A 20,314-nucleotide genomic window follows, 5' to 3' on the forward strand; every position below is an offset into this window, starting at 1 on the left:
GTCCCTGTTGTCTTTTTCCTCTCTCTCTAGGTCAGCATTCTCCTTCCACTGTCATGAAACTAGTAAGACACCCAGCAGACAGTCACCTTTACTAACCCATATTGTCACATATGTGAGTAACCACACAAACCCTCAGGAGTATTAGTCACACACCGGGGTTTTTACTTCTGTGACGGTTGACAATTAAGTTCGCAAACTTGTAGCACAGATGTTGCTAAACTTTTTTGATATCAGAAGGATTATTCATTATGAATTTGTACCAACTGGACAAACAGTTAACCAAGTTTACTGTTTGGAAGTGCTGAAAAGGCTGCGTGAAAAAGTTAGATGAAAACAACTTGAACTTTTCGCCAACAACTCATGGCTCTTGCATCACGACAATGCACCAGCTCACACGGCACTGTCTGTGAAGGAGTTTTTAGCCAGTAAACACATAACTGTATTGGAACACCCTCCCTGCTCACCTGATCTGGCCCCCAGTGACTTCTTTCTTTACCTGAAGATAAAGGAAACATTGAAAGGAAGACATTTTGATGACATTCAGGACATCGAGGGTAATACGATGACAGCTCTGATGGCCATTCCAGAAAAAGAGTTCCAAAATTGCTTTGAAGGGTGGACTAGGTGCTGGCATCGGTGCATAGCTTCCCAAGGGGAGCACTTCGAAGGTGACCATAGTGATATTCAGCAATGAGGATGAGTTCGCGAACTTACTCGTCCGAGCTCGTATCCACTTATAGAATATCCTGGTCATGGAGGCCTGTACAGTCCAGGGTGGGGATAGGAGAAGGAGAATAGGAGCTTCGGGTCTCGAAGATGTGGCTGTGGCCAGGGTAGGAGTGACCATCTTCCCACTCTCAGTAAGTAGCGATGGTTGTTCTAAGGGTTGTTGGCGTCACAGAGACCACCGGGGTAGATATGGTTTATCCCATGGTGGTAGGTAGCAAACCTGGTGCTGTGGTCTGGTCTGTCCTACAGGAGTGGCTAGGCTCATGGGAAATAATTTTTGGTGTCAGAGGGTCTCCAGCTAGGCCAGCCCCACTATAGAAAGGTGGTGGATATAAGTTGTGAAATAATTTCGAGACCATTCAGTCCTCCTTGGCCCAGGATGGTGGCAGGCCTGATGGAGTGGAAGCTGTTTTCTTTAGCACCTTTCCCGCTGTTCCTCTGACTCCTTCCTCCATATCCCTTTTCTGTGCTCACACTGCTCCCTGGCTCCCAAGGACCACTCATCAGTGTTCCCTCCTGGCTGGGTGTGCCGCCTCATCCATCAAAGCTCTCCTGTACCCCATTGCTTCAGGGCTCTCTGTCCACTGTGACATTGCAGAATGACGGGTTCAGAAGAACTAACTCTATTAGAGATTAACAGGGAGAAGATGATGAGCCTAGAAAGATCAAACTACTCCACTTGGTCAGTGGGTCCTTAACTGTCTGTCCTCAGTCCTCTCCTACCATTGTTGAAAGGACTTTTAGGCATTTCTGTCTAATGGAAAGCTTGTTACCCTTATGAACTTATAAAATAATTACATGTAAGCATTAAGCCACTTCCTCTATTTACATGCTATGTACAGCTACTATATGAAAGCTATGGATTTAATAAACTACAGTTTTTCAAACATTAAACATTGTTCACATTGAAACTAATTTAAGCATTTAATTAAAATCTCAAGTCTGAGAGATAAGATTCTCTTAAATGTCTTCAACCCTCTAAGAAGCAAACAAATGCAAGAGTTATTATAATGATTACAAAACTGATCACTTCAAGGCCACTAAAAATCACTGCCACTAGTTACAAAAGGCTAGTACCATGTATTTAAACTCTATTTCTTCATTCTAATTCTTCTCTTTCCTCTTCTATTCCTGGGTTACCTCTGCAGGATGTCAGTATTTGCTATTTTTATACCATCCCGAGGTTTCAATACCTTAGGAACTGCGTTTTGACCACTTGAATCCTGGCTGCACACGAGCCTGGCTGCACAGTCCGTGATTCAAGCCTGCGCCGCTCATCACCAGCACGAGCTGCTCCTCTCCCCCCTGCTGCCCCGCCCCTTCCTGCCCCCTCTCCTGCCCCCTCCCCCTTTGCCTCCTGCCCCTCCACCCGCTTCTCCCCTTTCTTGGCCAGTATTACATAGTACATTTTTTCTCCCGTTATAGTATACTGACTTGGTCTATTAGCATTGGAAACTTATGCATTCCTTGTTTGTATTTTGTTATAATTAGTAGGGCAATCTAGATAGGTAATCTTCTAGGAGATGAGAAACTGGGTTGACTTTGTTAGCTCTCCTTTTTAGTGATGTTTTGCTTAATTTATTGCCTTGGTACCTACTATTGAAACCTCCTTCTCTCTCATTGCCTCTGACATCACCCCGTCAGACATTCTTATTTCTCCTAAAGTTTATACTTACAGTGGGGCTACTTGGCTCTCTCACCATTCCCTGTGTTTTTCATTTCTGCGCCCATAAATGAAAGTAAGCAGATGAAAGGAACCTATCTCTGCTTTATAAACAGACACATAATTGATAGAAGAAACAAAATGAACAATTCCCTTTTTATTAAAATCAAAATGTAAAGTCGCCTTCTTTTCTATTACAGCCATCTTTTGTGCACTTTCTTTTATCTTTTGAGTATTGTAATGATCTCATAGCTTTCTACAGCCTCAATTTACTTCAGTAACTATCATTATCATTCCTCCCCTTCATCTCATCCCCTTTCTTCTCGTGCTCAGTTTTTGCGGGTTGAATAATGGAGCACCTTTCAATTGGCTTCTCTGTCCTGTTCTACAATCTCCTTGACATTCTTGCTTTCTGGCAACAGAACATTCACGTCCTGTCCTGATTCTTTCTGTCCCTGACACACGGAGTGAGCTGTCATTGGAAACTTGCTTTCTAGGGATAATATTTGAAACCAGGCAAGGGGCTGGGGGTCCACATGACAGTTGGTAGTAAAAGTGATACCTCCTCTGTTGGCCATTTGCATTGAGGTTGTTAATTTAACGTGACATGCTCACTGTATCCTACTTTTATTAGAGTATGTTGCTCATTAACCATGAAGACTTTCAACATCACCAAGAGACTGAAGGAGATGAACATACCTGGACCAGGTTGTGTGCAAGACAGAAGTAAAGGCACATGTACATGCTAATGTAGGTGTAGGGAAGGTTGGAATTAAGCAACATTCAGGCGAGGTGAGGTCAGGATTGGGGGCCACTTCATTCTGGAGATTTTAAAGTCATCAAATTGTGATGGTTTGAAGTGATCAGGGTTGTTTCCACTTGTCACTCTCGCCTGGCTAGGGGATGTTTGAGCTCATCATTCAACCCTGTTATGAGCTGAATTGAGTCCGTCAAAAAAGATATGTTGAAGTCCTAACCCCCAGGACCTAAGAATGTGACCTTATTTGCAGATAGGTTCTTTACAGAGGTAATCAAGTTAAAATGAGGTCATTAGGGTGGGCCCTAACTCAATATAACTGGTCTCCTTATAAAGAGGAGAAATTTGGACACAGGAACACACAGAGGTAAGAGGATATAAAGACACAAGGATAACACCACTTCACAAGCCATGGAACACTGAGGCTACCAGAAGCAAGGAGAGACATGGAATCTCATGGCCCTCAGAAGGAACCAGCCCTGCCGACACCTAGAGTTCAGACTTCTAGCTCCAGAACGGTGACACAACAAATTCCTGTTGCTTAAGCCATCCAGTTTGTGGTACTTTTCAATGGCAGCCCAAGCAAACGAATGCAAACCTTTTAACATACACCCCCTTTGCCAGCCACCTCTCCAAGACCACCTGAGCTGTTACTAGTCACCTGCGAGTAAGTGCATTTGACTCTAAGATACTTTCTTGAGAGCAGGTTACATGATGCACGCATTTAGCTGTCAATACTTGTATACTTACTAAGCCCAGGCACTGTGGCTGCAGTAGGGAACCCAGCTCACAGGGTCCCTTCCTCCCACCTCCTGGAACTTACAGCTAACGGCGGAGAAAGACACAGTCACATATTTATACTGAGAAGACTGAATTTAAAACGGGGATGTGCTAGAGAGGAGGGCAGCCCTGTGCGTGAGGGGTCGTGTGGCGGCGGGGCCCAGGCACCCACAGGCAGCAGGAGCCCCTGATGAAGCCCTGCGGGTGGGGCCTGGAGCATCTGCAGAAGCCGGGGTCCGCGGCCCGGGGAGGGGGAGAGGACCAGAGGGGGCGCTGGAGCGGGTCCTGCGGGACCGTGCAGGCTCTCTCAGAGATTTGGGTTTTATCCGTGTCTGAAGCACCAGGGGAATTCCGAGTTCGAGGCAGGGGAGTAACATATTTACCTTTTAAAATGATTTCTCTGGGTGGAGAAGCGATTGAAGGGGAGTGAGTGTGCATGAGCGAAGGAGCAGATTGTAGCTTCAATAACGTGAGAAACAGGTGCAGCAAAGGGCTGTTAGGTACACGGACAGCAAATTGGGGTGCCCGGCATTTGCGGGGCGCTGACTCCAGCTGGACAGGAGAGATGACTCCTCGGGTGGCTCCGTGGCCACGCCGCACTCCTCGTGCAGGGGGAGGCGCTTCTGTTTAATGATTCCATGTGTTTCCTGTTTGTGCCCTTCCTTCTCACAGGGGATCCCCATGGCCTGCCGCCTCCGTGGTGACAGCAATCTCCCAGAGGCCTTATACCCTCCAGCCCCTCCTAAAGTCAGCTCCCGCCGGCGGGGGTCAGATGAGGAGCTATTGTTTAATGGGTATAGAAGTTCCGATTTGCATGGTGAGAAGAGGGTGGGGATGGATGCTGGCGATGGCTGCCCGACAGTGTGAATGGATTTGGTATTACTGAACTGTACACTTAAAAATGGTTAAGATGGTACATTTTATGTTTTGTGTAGTTTTATTTTATTTTTGTTTTTTTAAAGATTTTATTGGGGGAAGGGGAACAGGACTTTATTGGGTGTGTTTTTCCCAGGACCCATCAGCTCCAAGTCAAGTGGTCCCTTCAATCTTAGTTGCAGGGGGTGCAGCCCGCCGTCCCTGGCCCGAGTTGTTGAGAGCACGCGCTCCCACTGACTGAGCCATCCGCCGCCCAGCTCAGGGCAGCTCGGCTGCAGCTCCTTGTCTTCATTCTAGTTGTGGAGGGCAGAGGGCGCAGCTCGCTGGCCCATGTGGGAATCAGACCAGCAGCCCTGTTGCCCAGAGCTCGCGCTCTAAGCGCTGAGCCACCTGTTCGCCCTGGTTTGTGCATTTTAATAATAATAATAATGATAATGATAAAAGTCAGCTCCTATCAGACCATTGCCCTGTTCATATTGGCTGGCTGGAGTCTGGAGCTTGCTTCGAAGGTCATTCACATGTGGCCAAGGGCCCCTCTGGATTTGGGCTTCTTCTACTCCCCTGGGTCCTGCTCTGTATTGGGGCAGACACCACTGGTGGAACTCAGAAAGTGTCTGCAGAACCAATGAGTGAATGCATGCATGCTCTAGGGCCCCTGCCTAGCTCGCCCACCCTGTGCCCAGCCCTTGAGCCCTTGAGCTGCAGCCTTGTTCCTGTTATTCATCCAGCAACTCTTTACCTGCCTGTCAAATGGTCCATTCAACCACAGGAGATTTCAGTTCCAGAAGATTTTAACAAAACCTGGGGAATCCTGGGAGTTTACAGTAGAGGAAATAGGACGAGAAAAGTGAAAATGTGTTTGGTTTGGGGGAAAGACTAAATACTGATTAATCTTTGATGTTAAATAAAAATGTAACTTTAAGTAGCTTTGTTAAAAATGTAAAGGTAACCACAAATTCCACTAGAATTTGAAAGTCCATGTTTAAACTACTGGAAAGGCTGAAACAACAACACAGAAAACAATCCTTTTAGTGAGAATCAGTAAAAAAAAAAAAAAAGAAAAAAAAAAAAGATACCCAGAAAGAATAAAATAATACAGACACACAGCTTGATCTCATTCTTAAAAAGTATATTCATGGAGAAAGTTAGACCAGGATGTTGCTCAGCTGGTTACTCCCTGGTGGAGAAAGTTTTCAACTTTTTACTTTGTAACCATAGGCATTGTTTGAACTTTTTTTTTTTTCCTGAAGGAGGGCGCAGCTCACAGTGGCCCATGTGGGGATCCAACTGGCAAACTTGGTGTTATTAGCACCACACTCTAAACAACTAAGCTAACCAGCCACGCCTGTTAGGACTTTTTCAAGGAATATATATAGTACTAGGTTTACAATAAAAACAAAGACACGACACAAAACAAACAACCAAGCCAATCCGTGTGCAAGTGACTCCTTGTTCCAGAAGTCTTTCCTGACCCCTCACTGAACTCCCATGCCCCGTGCCTTTCTCATGACATTGAATAATTATGGTTGTAATTACTATAACCAATGGGCCAGGCACTAAGCTCTCTAAGCCTCAGTTTCCTTATCTGTAAGATGGGGACAGTCAGAGTTCCCACGTGATAGGTTGTTGAGACGACTCAATCAAATAACTGCATGTTAAATCTGAGCGTAGTGTCTGGCACAATAAGAAAACAATAAACTTTTGCTGCTGTTAACTACTATTACAATTTACTCTAATTCCAAACAACCCTCCAAGGTAAGCATTGTCAACATTACAAATGATGAAAGTAAGTTTCAGAGAGGTTTAGTAACTTGCCTAAAGTCACACAGCTAGTAAAGAGCTTCCTGTGAAGCTAGATGGAAGTTAGTCACCCATGGGTGAAGATTGTGGTGAATTTGCACACAGTGAATGAGAGGGAGGGAATTGAAGATGGTGCTAAGGAAATTTGGGAGTAATCAAGTCCAATCAAAGGGTAACTCTGGAAGCGTACCTGGATGGACACTACAATTAAGGAAGAAAAAAATCAAGTCCTGTGTACTGGGCCCTGTCTGAAGAAAATGTGTCCACAGAAGGGGGTGGCTTTTTAGGACCTAGGAAAGGGGACCCAGAGGATAAGAATTGTGAGCTGTTTAGTCATCACTCACTGGGGAGACTGGCCTGCTCTGGCCATACATATGCTTTCTGTTGTAACCTGGTTTTAATTGGCAGCCCAAAATGGCTGCAGTCTCAAGTATCTAACAACACTGAACTCAGTCATGCTCTACATAGCAAAAGATGGGTGGAAAGAGGAACTGCTTGTCAGTTTGATGGAAGAATATGATTTCAATGATTACACTGGAATCTCTCCCTGGATTAAACCGGACCAACAGCATGGGCACATGGATTGCATCACTCTGAATGATTCTGCCTGAACACAGTGCCACCAGCTGTCACAGGGACACTGGGTGACATGAATGAGTCCAGTGAAACTTGTTTCTGTGTTAAAGGTGTGGTTGAGATGTTGTTCACAGTATCACACCATGTCCAATCCATGGGGACCAGAGGAGAACCTCCTCCTGCTCTCAGGAAAAGGTGAAGCGGTATTTCTTCTAAGCTCTGGTCTCTTTTCACTTTGTGGACATGGGGTGCTAAGTAATGACTGCATCTCCCTCTTTAAATTGGCTGCTAGAGAGCTCAGTTCTGAAGTTGTGGCCCTCCTTGTGGCACGGTGATTGTGCCAACCTCACTCAGTTCTACCTGATTTTTCTAACTTTTCATTCTCTTTTATTGTAACTGTTTAATTGTGTTTAAACTATTTTAGATTATGTTTAAAGCAAGACTGATATAAATGAAGACATTTTATTCCAGGACTAGGTTTTACTGTAACTTGCATAAAATGTTCCCAAAATATCCACCTCTCCTGACTTTGATTTCTTGGTCGGCAAGCACATGCTGATGAGCAGCTGGCCTTGTTTTCCAAGAATCTTGCTGCTAGGAGGTGGGCATCCTGGGTAGTGGGCAAGGGTATTCCACTTCAAGAGCTAAATGGTCCCTAAACCAGAGATCCAGCAATAACTCATCTGTCCCAGTTTCCTTTCTGGGAGTGGGGATTGTTCTAGAGCCCAGCAGGTAGCATTCTGGGCCTACTCCCTTGCTTCATTTTATACTAGGCAAACTGATTTGTAATGCTTCCCAAGGGGAGGCAAGAAAAAGGAACCAGCAATAAGAAGAGACTGAGAGTACTAGATGGTTTATTGTATGAACACATTGGATTCTGGCAGTAGTAGCTACTGACAAAGGGGCAGCAGGGGTTAGAGAAGCTAAGTCTTAGTTTCTGTATTTGTAAACGGAGGGACTAATATTGACTCCCTCCTTGTTTAGATTAAATGAGGTCATTCCTGTAAATCATTTAGTCAGCTGCTACAACTATTGCCATTTCTATTACTACCAAGACTATAATCATTACTTGTCCTCAGTTCTATGAGTGGCTATAATGACACATTGTAAAGAGGGGCAGTGGGGAAAACCCACTTCTGCCACACCGCAGTCTTCTACTAGAGGGCAGGCTAAGGCCAGAGATGCGTGAAAGAGCCAGCCCTTTCCCGAGCTGTGTGAACAGGAAACAGCGCCAACGGTAGGGAAGGGGGACAACATTTATGCTCTGATTGAGTATATGTGAGCTCCCCAGCTCTACAAGTACCAGCCAGGGCTCCATTCCCTCTGCTCCTGAAGTCACTGTCCATCTGAAGGTTTCTTGTGATCCTAGCTTCTTTCCCTAAGACTCAGCTCACAGTGACTCTGAAATCCACCCCCTACCATCCTTTCTTCTCCTCATACTGTTCGAGACTTAAGGACTGGATCTCCTCCACCCAGATTTCTCCCCCTGGGATACACGAGAGGCAGCAAAGCGAAAACCTCCTAGGGCAGCTCAGCTCGCTCCCTAACAGTCACCTTCCACTTCCGCAGAGCCTTAGGTCCAGGACGTCATTTGATTTTTCCTATGATTCTGGCGGTGAGCCCAAGCCCCTTCCTGCACAGATGCACACGCGCAGTTTCTTTGGGGGCGCGGCTGGGGGTGCCCAGGGCATCCTCTATGCAGAAGCTTCTGGTGATGGGGAGGGTGGGGAAGGCCCGGGACGTCCCAGGCACAGGACTGGCGACTTGGGAAAACTTAGCTTTAGGGAACGGGTTGGGCGCGGACTGGCGCAGGCAGTGTCCACTGGCCTCCCTCCCTCCCCATTCAGGCCTCCTGAGTCCCAGCTGACTCCCAGACTTCTTCCCAAAGTGACTCCGGTCTCCAAAGCCCAAGTTAGAGCGCCGCTGTGCCTCTACCTGAGGAGACGTTGCTTCCCCCCGTCTCTAGCGCAGGCTGGCGGGGGTGGCCGGGCTCCCCCCAGGGGAAGGCCAGACAGCCGGCCCAGGAGCGGGACGCTGGCTTCTAGGGGACGCTGCTTCTCTCCGGGGCGCCGCCCCCTCGTCTTGTCAGGTGTTTCTCCTACTCGTCCTCCTCTCTCCACACCCTTCTCCGTTCCTTTGCCACTTCCTTCTCTTTCCTCGCTGCTGCCTCTTTTGCCTTTATTTTCCCCTCTCGTTATTCTCTTTTCTTTCGTTCCACTGTCACCCTGAATACCTGGTATTTTAGCTGTGCTGGCCCAGGAACTGGGGTCATTTTTTCCTGTGGCAGCTTCTCAGAGGGCATATGACCCTGTAGGTGAGGCCATTATGCAGGTGGCAGGGCCCACACTCAGCTTGCTCCCTGGGGAGTTCTGTCTGGGGTTCCCGCAGTGAGCACCCGCCTAAGGTGACAAATCTGTGAGTTTTAACACATCCAGTTGAGTTCCTATGCTATGTGCCCATTTTAAAAGAGAATAGTGTGTTTCTTTAGGAGGGACTTCATCCCTGAAATATAAGTTGGTTACTCTCAGGGCCTGGAAAATACGGATGTTTCCTCTATTTTAATGATGTTTACACTACCTACATCTGATTGCATTAGGAAATCCATTTATGTGAAAAATGTCTCTTAGTTAAAAACAACAACAACAACAACAAAATACCCCACAATCCATATAACTTCTCCAGTAACCACCTGTCACCTGAATGGTGAATGGTGAGCTTGTAGCCCCTCCCCACTAGGGCACCTGCCCCTGGATTATCCTTTAACATCTATAGTTCTACTCTTCACAGTGAGTCCGCAGGAACCTTTCCACTTTTGCCTCTCCAGTGAGTTTCAGCTCTTCACAAGTAAATGAGCCCAGAAAACTGCAGACCCTCGCACCACAAAAATTAGCCAGAATTGGACTCAAAGAACTTCCTCTTCAAGGGATGGCCCTTTGAAAGTTGTGAAATTACTTTGTTAGTCATGATCGACAGAAAGAGGTTTACTAAATCTATCTACTGAGAACATAATGCTCAATGCACAGAGCACAAAATGAATTGATTGTTTCGGTGATGGACTACAGTACACAAGATGTTACCATCAGGGTAATGTAAGTAAGCAGGGTGCAGGGTGCGGGCGGCATCGTTGTACCCGTTTTGCAATTTTTTTGTGAATCTATAATTATTTTAAAACAAAAAGAGAAGGAGGAGTAGGAGGGGGAGAAGGAATGGAAAAGGAGGAGAAAGAGGGGGGACATTAAAAAATGTCCTGACAAACAAATGAGAAATAAAAACTCATAGACACAGACAATAGTTTAGTGGTTACCAGAGGGTAAGGGGCGTGGGGGGGTGGGTGATGAGGGTAAGGGGGATCAAATATATTGTGATGGAAGGAGAACTGACTCTGGGTGGTGAACACACAGTGGGATTTATAGATGATGTAATACAGAATTGTACACCTTAAATCTATGTAAATTTACTAACAATTGTCACCCCAATGAATTTAATTAAAAAAATGTCCTGAAAAATAAATTAAAAAAAAATAAAAATATGTCCTTACCAAAAAAAAAAAAAAAAAAAAAAAAATGAGGAAATTCCAGGAAAAGGGACGCTCTTTATTTCTGAAATTTTGGCCCAAATCTATTGTTCCTTCCTTCCTTAGTGAACTGGATTAGTGAACATATGTGATTTCAATGACTCTGTCTAGACAAGAGGCAGGGATGTGTAGTAGCCCTCCTCAGCCTGCCCTGTCACATGTCCCCTGAGTCCTTCACTTTGGGGCCTCCAAAAGAGGGGCAAAGTGACTTTCACCAGCAGGAGGAGGCTCTGAGTAATTCTCAGGGCACCAGCCTTAATGAGGGATTTTGCCTGGAGTGTCTGCCACACATATGTCCCTCAGGACCCCAGCAGGGCCACTGCAGCTGGTAGGTGGCTGAGAGAGGATTTTAGGGCTTAGGATCTTGGTTATGTCATCTCTGACCAACACCTGGCATGGTCTGGAAGATGAAATCGAGGTGGGGATACGCACAGAGCCCTGGGGATTGGAGAACGGAGTCACTTGAGAGTCTGAAACCTTAGGAGCAGCTGCCTTCTCTTGGTCACGAGCCAAGACTGAGGGAGATTGAGAATACATTGGATCTCTTTGGTCCCCAGGGGCACAGGCTTATTTGAGACCACAGCGGCCTCATTGGCACGAGGCTAAGGAAGCCTTGGGTTTCTGCAGTGGTGTGAGAAATCAATGGGGGAGAGCAGCAGACAGGATGTGGAGAAGTGTAGGGCCCTGAAATTTACTTGAGTGTCTCCTGGAAATGTGAGGTACCATGTTTACAAAACAGTGTCGGGATACCAATCTTAGGATACCAGGGTAAAGGGATAAATGAAGACAATCTACAAAAACTGAGAGGTTTACACATTTATGAGCAGTGTCCCTATTATGCATTTGTCAATTTTCTATGACGTAGGAATGTTTCAGATGCCACTTTTAAAGAAACAACACAGTCTGCGTGGAGGGTGGAGCTTTTTAAAAAAAATCCTGGTGTGTACCTAGTGCTTTATTGTATATAATCTCCCAAATGAGCTTTTGTTTATTTGACTATTTTAAATTTTTACCAACTTATACTTGTTTATAATTTTAAAAGGCAAAAAGTTGTATAAAACAACAACAAAAAGCTGTGGTCCCTTGTATCAACTTTTCCTAGATGCAGACATTTCAATGCTCACTTGGTCTTTTTTGGGGGGTGGGGTGGGGGTAACAGTGTGTTTTTTCCAGGACCCATCAGCTCCAAGTCAAGTCATTGTCCTTTAGTTGTGGAGGGCACAGCTTAGCTCCAAGTCCAGTCACCGTTTTCAATCTTAATCTTAGTTGCAGGGGCACAGCCCACCATGCCATGCAGGAATTGAACCAGCAATCTTGTTCAGAGCTGGTGCTCTAACCAACTGAGCCATCTGGGCGCTCCAGCTATCTTTTGTTTGTTTGTTTGTTTGTTTTAAGAGAGTTCATCAACTTTAAATTGTAACACTTCTATGGAAATTTTCTGTTTTGAAACAACACTTTAAATTAAAAATGCTTCTTTTTAGTCTAAATGTTCGTTTTCATAGCCTCTTGTTCTTTTTTAATGGAGACAATATCCTCTCTTATTTTTATGAAGATACTGGTATTTGTTGCAGTGGGTTTTATTATTTGGTTCTTTGCATTGTCTTTATTTCTTTTAGGTTTCTTAATTCCTGTGTTTCCAATTCCCGTCTTTCTTGTTAGTAGCTTTCATGAAATGGTGATGGCTGGTTATCAATGTATTGCCTTTCAACTGAAAACCATCCTTTTACCTGCGCTCTGACAACGGAGCTGTAAGCATTTCTCCTTTGCAGACAGCACCAACTTAGGTTGTGTCAGTAGAGGGCGCTGGAGGGACATCACAGGAGAAAGGGACCTTTCTGCTTTGGAAGAGCTGCGGTTTTTGATTCTGTGGCTCCTGCTGTGCAGACCATCCCCGGCGTGCAAGGGGGAGCATTCGCCCACTGGGCTCTGCCTCAGCCACGTGCTGAGACCATGCAGTTCCCCAGGGAGCTGGTCCTGACTGCACAATGCATGCTCCAGGCCTCACATGCAGTGACCACACGCCAGACTCCCCGGATGCCTCCAGCTCACCCCAGAGGCGTGTTTCCTGCCTGCCCAGGACTGTGGACAGGCGTGGCCAGAGCATCCCACTGAAATAATCTGCCATGCGGTGGGCTCAACCACACCCTGTGCAGTGAGGCCCGGATGCAGCGCCGAGTGGGCATACCCTCCCTTGTGCGCTCCCTCAGCCCCTGACTATCTGTGGGTTCTCTTCATGTCTTTGTGTTAGTTACTCCTCCTTACGGCCAATCCCTCTATAGTAATCTCTCGCTGCTCCAGCTGGGACTTGGCTTCTGTCTTCTGGTTGGACCTTGACTGATACAGCAACCCCTGACTTACATTATAAGCTGTTCAGCACTCCATGTGTGTGGGTGGGCACTTCCGGTGGGCTCCGCTGTGGCGCAATGGGCTGGACTGTTCCTCCAGAAGACCCGTGCATTCAGGATCCACTCAGGTGAAAGAAAAAAACTCCATCTTTTAAACCCATCATTTTATGTAAAGAATTGTTATCCATGCATTGAGATCTTAAAAGGCAAAAAGGGGCACTGAGATACCGATATGGGAAAGCTCCCTCACTACAAAAGTTTTAAGCCTTTCTCACTATAGAAATTTTAAGTCCCCTTTTCCCTTGTTTTTTAGCTCCTTAGCCCCTGGCTTTGATTACTCTTCTAATCAGTTTCTGAATCCTAGACTAAAGATTGCTCGTACCCTGAATCACAGGATGTCTTTCATCCCTGTTTCAGATAACTACTTAAAAGCCTGTGACTTCCCAACATTCCCCAAGCTATTCCGGACCTTGGACCTAACTTGTATAACTCCATCCCAGAGACCAAATAGGTTTTAACATTCCCCCAACAAGGCCAGTGTACTTGTTGATTGTAATCACTGAAGCCTAATGTTCTTTCCAACCCATTCTGGGCCCAGCTCCTGGACAATTGATGCCATCTGAATGACTGGTTAAATGGCCAAAGGCTCTGTAGAGCTAATGGATTTATTAATTAAAAGCTATTTTTCCTCATTTTAGGGGCCTTGGAGATACAGAGCATACCCCAGCAAGATTGCCAGTAGCAACGAAAGAAGCCAAAACAGTTTTCCAGGCAGATCTCGAGACCCCTTCCTCTCATCTAAGATCAGATAGGGCGAGAGTTCCATGAATCCCCCAATAGATAGGGACAGCTCTATGCCCCTGCCCAGCTGGAAGCAGATTCAGAAGAAATGACTTCTTGTCCCTCAACTTCCTACAGAGATTTTATGGGGATTGTTAGGTCAGCTACGGGCATGGTCAAAGTGGCTGGGAGCCAAGTCACACCCCTCTGCCAAGTCAGACCCCTCCTCATATGATGGAAACTGGGAAACTGGGGCCCCTGGCATTTCCCAGAAAAGGCAGCAGACCGCTGGTGTGATAAGCGACTCTGGACACAGCCCTCACACCAGATCTGCACTGGGGGGCCTGCTCATCTGCCACCTCACTCAGCCAACCCCCACCCCAAACATCGCATACATGCCTCCCTCCCTCTACCCTGGGAGCGACTTCACCTCACCGGCCTATCTGTGGACCTGTGAACCTGGCTCGGGAGCGCAGAATAAAGCACTCACTTTTCTCAACCCCCCTGACTCTCTTAGCTTCATTATCTCCCCGCGAGGCTTACAGGGATCACGTCTCTCAAGGGGAAAACAAGACAGGCAGTTAGAGATAGGCATCAGGTCTCTGCATCACTGCCCAAAAGCCCTTCCCTCTCGGCCCAAAACTTCCCCTTTTCAGTCTAAAAAGATAAGGTAATAGCCTCTTGTCAATCACAGGGGTCAATCACTTGGTCCTATGGTCGGAAAGGAACAGCCCATTCTAGAGAAAAAAGGATTAAACTCCAAGTTTTCCCCAGCCATGCCTTGCTTTTTTGAGCCTGGGCCCTTGGCCCTTTGGGCCTTTGAGCCTTTTGAGTCTCTTCTTTTGCTCAGCCCGCTCCAAACTCTTTGGAGTGTACTTTTTTCTTAATAATGCCACCTTGGGCCCTTGAGCCATTCTCTACTACTTGGGTCTGCTTCTATTTCTTTGAGGTGTACTATCTCTTCTAATAAACTGCTCTTTCACCACTTTATTTCTGTGTCTCTTTCAATTCTTTGCTCCAGATGCCAAGAATCTAGACAACATGCCGAAAAGAGCTCACTCTCCGGCCACAGGACCACAGAGGCCGAAAGTACGGGAAGCAGCTACGCCTCCTCAGGCTGGGGGAACAAGGGGGGAGGCTGGGATTATTAAGGAGTAGACTTTTGGAGAAAGGGCCCTTCGGAGCTGGAACCCAGACCTCTGAGGGCCTGGCAGTGTGTTGGTGTCTCTGAGGTGGCAAGGTGAGGCTCTGCTAACAGTGTGGGAGAACTGAAGTGTGGGACCGATGGCTGCCGCTGGAATCTGCTGTTACCGCCATGGCGACGCTGACGGGACCGGGAAGCACCTCAGAAGGAACAAGGCCCTTCTTCCTCCTCCAGCCCTGAAGTCTCCCTCTGGGCCTAGGCTGGAGCCAAATGGAAGGGAGAGAATAGAGGGTGGGTTTGAAGCCAGGTGACAATAAGCAAAACCCCCACGGCTGGTGTTTGTAGGCTTGTTCTTGGTCTGGTCATCTCCCAAGAAGAGAGTTCAAGATTCTTCTTCTGAGGGCAAGTCTCGCTGCCAGAGTTCTCAAAACTGACTGGAAGAAGACCAGGAGGCCTTGCCATTTTGTACGCAGACTTTTACTTAATTCTCTTATTTTCATTATAGTTTCCCAGACCTCTCCTGCATGGTTCAACTCTCCAGCAAGTAAACTGCCCATTATGATGGAATATAGGGGTCACCCTGCATTTTGGTGAGTTAGGGGATCTAGGGCTCTAATGGCTTCCTATACAGACTTCAATTCTGTTCCCAGCCCTCTTGCACTCCCACGTTCAGAGGGACTCAGTGTCTTCATTCCTTAGGATTTCTGGGGTTCTGCTTTGTGAAATCAGCCTGCTTCTGGTTTTCTCCCACAGTGAGCGTACCTTTAATTTTCTCTTATTTGCTAAGACGTTTGTTCAGATCCTGATTTATTCATTTATCTATTTATTTAGATAGTATCATTTCCTGTTTTTTTGTCTTTCTTGTAGGTTCTTCCCTTCCCCACCTCCTACAACTAAAGATGTGTTTATTTCAATTGATGGCAGTTCTTCTCTTTTTAACAAATCTTTTCCACACTTGGTGGGATTTCTCATGGGAGCAGAAAAAAATGTGTGTGTTCAGTCAGCCATATTAAGCCAGAATACCCAGTAGAATTTGTAGTGTGGTGGACTCTGGCCCCTGGTATGGGTCAACTGATGCCCCGTAGAAGTAAATGCCATACCTTTCTTTTTAGTTCCCCTCCATTTTCCCTGGCCACCCTGCCCCCAGATGGCCCTGCGTGGGCCCCTGCTTCAGTGTATGACTCAATGCATTTCCAAGAAGATCCTTTTCTATGTAGACAAGACAGCCAAGAACTCCAAGAGATGCCATCCTCTGAAGAGAGCTTCTGGGAAAAACGAGAGCTTACAGTTTTCATTTTCTCTTTGTTGGTCTCTAACTAATGATGGGAAGTAAAGCAGAGCCAAAATAAATAGGGCAATTTACATTCCTTGCTATTGCTATTCATAAAATATCTGTTTTTATATTGCTGCCAAAAGCAAGGACTGCAGAAAGAGTATTTGGGTGAATCTGACAGCAATCTTTAGAACTATGAAAGAGATTCATTTGCTGAGTAACTTCTCTTTTCGTTAAAAAAAACAATAGCACTTATGGAGTTTGGAATCTTAAGGGAGAAAATATGCATAGTATAAGAAAATAAAAATAATCACTAACCCCAATCCATAGAGATAAACATTGCTAGCATCCTGGTATTTTCCCTTCTATTTTTTTTCAATTAGCATATGCTCCTTCTACTTAACTTTATGTTATAAACAATGTGTTACCTTCAATATTCTTCATACAATAATTTAAAATTTCTGCCTAATACAACACCACACAATGCACTCTTTTGTTGGCCTTGTGAGCTGTTTCACTACTGTGAGTAATGCTGCATGGACATCCTGTGCAGAAAGGATGCTTGGTACCTATAACTGTCTTGGTGTAGAATTAACCCCTATTCATTCACAGAATGTAAAAGCATTTACAAGACTCTACAAGAGTAAGAAAAGATTTACAGAAAGTCAAAAAGAGAGGTAGAGATTTCTGTTTGGAACCGGCAGAAGTTTTGCCAGGGCAGTCTGAGAGGGAAAGCAGCGGGGTAAGAGAGATACTGGCAGAAGTTTGCCAGGGTAGAGTCTGATGGAGACAGCTGCAGAGACAAAGGAGTGAGAGAGATACTGGCAAACAGAGTTTAGCCAGGGCAGAGTCCGATGGGGGACAGCTGCACTGATGAGAAGGAGTGCTGGGGTTTTATATTTTTCCATGCAGGATGTAGGGTGCTTGTCAGTTTGCAGGGGGTGCTGCCATTACAATTGTCTTCTCCTGGGAATTGTCCTATTCCCATCTACGATGGATGTTATAATAGCTTGCAGGGGGTTGCCGTTGCGATTGGGAACTGTTCTGTTCCCACCTATGATGGATGTAAGATGCTTATCAGCTAGCCAGGGGAGTTAGAGCCAAGCGGTTAATGTTTAAGCTTGTTCCTGTTAGCCCACAAGCTCGCTCCTGTTAACTCTTTACTTGTCTCATCAATAACCTCTTGGTGTATATTATCTGAGAACTTCCAAAGAGATTGTACCCCCCTCCCCATATTGTCTCACCACACCCTCACAAGGAATGAATCATTTCCTATATTAAAAGCTATCTGATTTCATTTTAAACCACTATCTCAATAATTCAAAAATTGAATAGGTGCGTGGGACTGTGACAGAGCATAAGCGGGCTGTTGATGTGGCTCATGATTAACCAGGAAAAATTTTGACGTGAGTGGTCCTGATAACTAAATAAGATAAGTATATTTATCTATTACAATTTATTATATAAATTAAAATAATTGTCTTTGGCAGACATTTTCAACAATTAATTTGGTATATGCAAGAAAGTATATAGAAAATGAATTACACTTTGCAGGGTTCCTTGGGAAATCTGTTGCTATTGTCAGAGGATTCATTGATTAATTTCTGAGTTTTTCTTGTGTCTGTAGCAGGTGACTGGTAGTACCTGCTTTGATTTATTTTTCCAAAATCACGATTTTAGCTCTGCTGCATATAACCTGAGGTTAGTGACCAGGTCTGTCTTGCTGTAGTAGTGTTTTATGATGTGGCTGGTTCCCTCCTGGCTCATGTGTCAGAGCAACCCCAAAACAGTTTTCTGAGGGACCACCTGGCTCTGGCATCTGTCTCTACATGGACTCCTGCCGAGCGAGCCTTGTGGAGAGGCTGTGTCAGCTTCCACTCGGGAGGGAGCGCAGGCTGAGGGCCTCGGTTTCCTTGGGCAGTGTAGTCCTGTGGACTGCCCAACTGAGTTCTTAAGAGAAGGTAATAATCTCAGTTAGCAACAGAAAATATACATCCAAAATTCCCCAAGTAGGATTTTTAGCATATGGCTTCTTTCAAGAGCCCAGGGAAATAAAAGATATTACAGATGATTATATAAGGGACATGCAATGCCCTTGCCTCTGAGTTCTCTAAATTCTGTCCCTGGGTCACAGATATCTCTACCTTCATACTTTTTTGCCCCCCACCCTTCCTGGACTCTCTTCCACTGAGTTTTGGTTTAATGCTCTGCCTTTGTCTTTGTATAGGTTTGCTATAGCGAGTGAACAAGCACAAGGAATTGAGTACTGAATTTACTACAGAAAGTTTGCTAAGGAGTTTTAGTTTTATATTACTGAGTGTCCCTTATTAAAGATATCACATGAGAAATTTTTTTTAGACTTTACCGCCAGAAAAAGTTCTGTTTGCTTTCTGTTACTCATATGGATGATAGGCTGCTAATGATTCACTTTTTCCTCTGGTTGCCAAAAGCTCAAAACAAAACTTTCTCAAGTACCTCAATATTATCATACCTAAACTTTAGAATATTTCTATTCTCTTTTGCCTTGGTTTGTATGCTTTTAAATTTTTTGTGTATACTTATTATTTCATTATATGTGCTTTTGTTTTAAGCCATTCCAAATACCCTGTGGAAAGAGATGAAGTATAAATAAATGTACATTAGAAGTTGTCCTCTTCAGCTTCCGGGAACGGTGTCTACAAGCGTTCAGAATGGTCCCGCGTCTGACATACCGTCCGAGGCTGTGCTGCAGTACAGCCTCTAACAAAACTAGGCTGTCCCGAACGCCTGGTACTAGAATTGTTTAACTCTATACCAAGAAGCTTGGGAAAACACCAAAATCTGCATGTAGTATGTGTGCCCAGGCCGACTTTTCAGAGTTCGTGCTGTGAGACCTAAAGTTCTAATGAGATTGTGCAAAACGAAAAATTGTGTCAGGAGATCCATGTGTATTAATGTGTCTGTGACCGGATCAAGCGTGCCTTCCTTGCTGAGAAGCAGAAAATCATTGTGAAACTGTTGAAACACAACAGAGTCAGAAAGCTAAATAAAAAAATAAAGATTTTTTGAGTAATAAAAACAATTAACAGGCTAAAAAAAAGGGTTGTCCTCTTCAACAAACTCTTAGGGGAAGTCAGACAGGTGCACACGACCTGGCCATGCCCTTCACAATGCCTGCTCCACACACACCTTTGCAGAGAGCACAGGCCCAGACAGCCATCTGTGTTGTGAACCGCATACTCCTGCGTCCTCTGGTCATCACTGATTGGTCCAGAGATGGGTGCCTGATTCGCAGGTAGCCAATCAATAGCTGGCCAGTGACCACTGATGTGGCACTGCCAAAAGTTAAGCTGAACCAACAAGAATCTTTGTATTACGAGTTCACACTAAGAAACAGAAATATAAAGAAGTGGCTGGTCGTAGAAGGAGAATTTTGAAAGCCGTGTAGTGGAGTGGATAGGTGTCTGGACTTTGGGATCAAGCAAGCTTAGGTTTAAATCTTGGTTTTGTAACTTACTAAATGTGTTACTCTGTACAAACTGTTTGCCCATCCTGTACCTCATTTCCTCAAAGGCGAATCACAGTACTTGAGAAAATTGTAAGGATTACATGTATTTTTTGTTGTCACTGGCTCTAAATGGTAGTGATGACGATAATGAAGGTGCTGGTGATGATGGTGATCAACAGGAAATGGTCACTGATGATGGTTAGGCGTGAGGCTGAAAGGGAAGCAAAGTTCAGAAGCACGGAGTAGAGGAAGGAGTGTGTAGTAAGTCAATGGTAGCAGAAAAAGTAGTGGACATAGAGGAGAAGAGCCAGGTGACTCTGATGGCTAAAACAGGATTAATAAAAGAGAGAAGAGACAGGGGAGAGAAAAATACAGACAGCTGAGGAATAGTGAGTTTAGTTGTTCTTTTCTTTGGATAAGCCTAGATTAGCTGATTGAGCAAGGTAACTGGGTCATCACCAAAAATCATTTCAGTTATTTGCAGATGATTCTAGAAAGCTCAAGAGTTTAGCTGGCTAGCATTTGTGAAG

At 45.2% G+C, this 20,314-nt stretch overlaps 1 pseudogene across 1 annotated transcript; it reads left to right on the plus strand.

Annotated features, from left to right (window-relative positions):
• Positions 1–18,984: 18,984 nt before the first annotated feature.
• LOC308495789 (large ribosomal subunit protein eL34-like) lies at positions 18,985–19,326 on the plus strand (annotated as a pseudogene). Its single transcript has one exon. The product of its transcript is annotated as a large ribosomal subunit protein eL34-like (transcript).
• Positions 19,327–20,314: the final 988 nt, after the last annotated feature.

Source organism: Rhinolophus hipposideros (assembly GCF_964194185.1).
Source record: "Rhinolophus hipposideros genome assembly, chromosome: 3".
NCBI classification, from domain to species: domain Eukaryota; kingdom Metazoa; phylum Chordata; class Mammalia; order Chiroptera; family Rhinolophidae; genus Rhinolophus; species Rhinolophus hipposideros.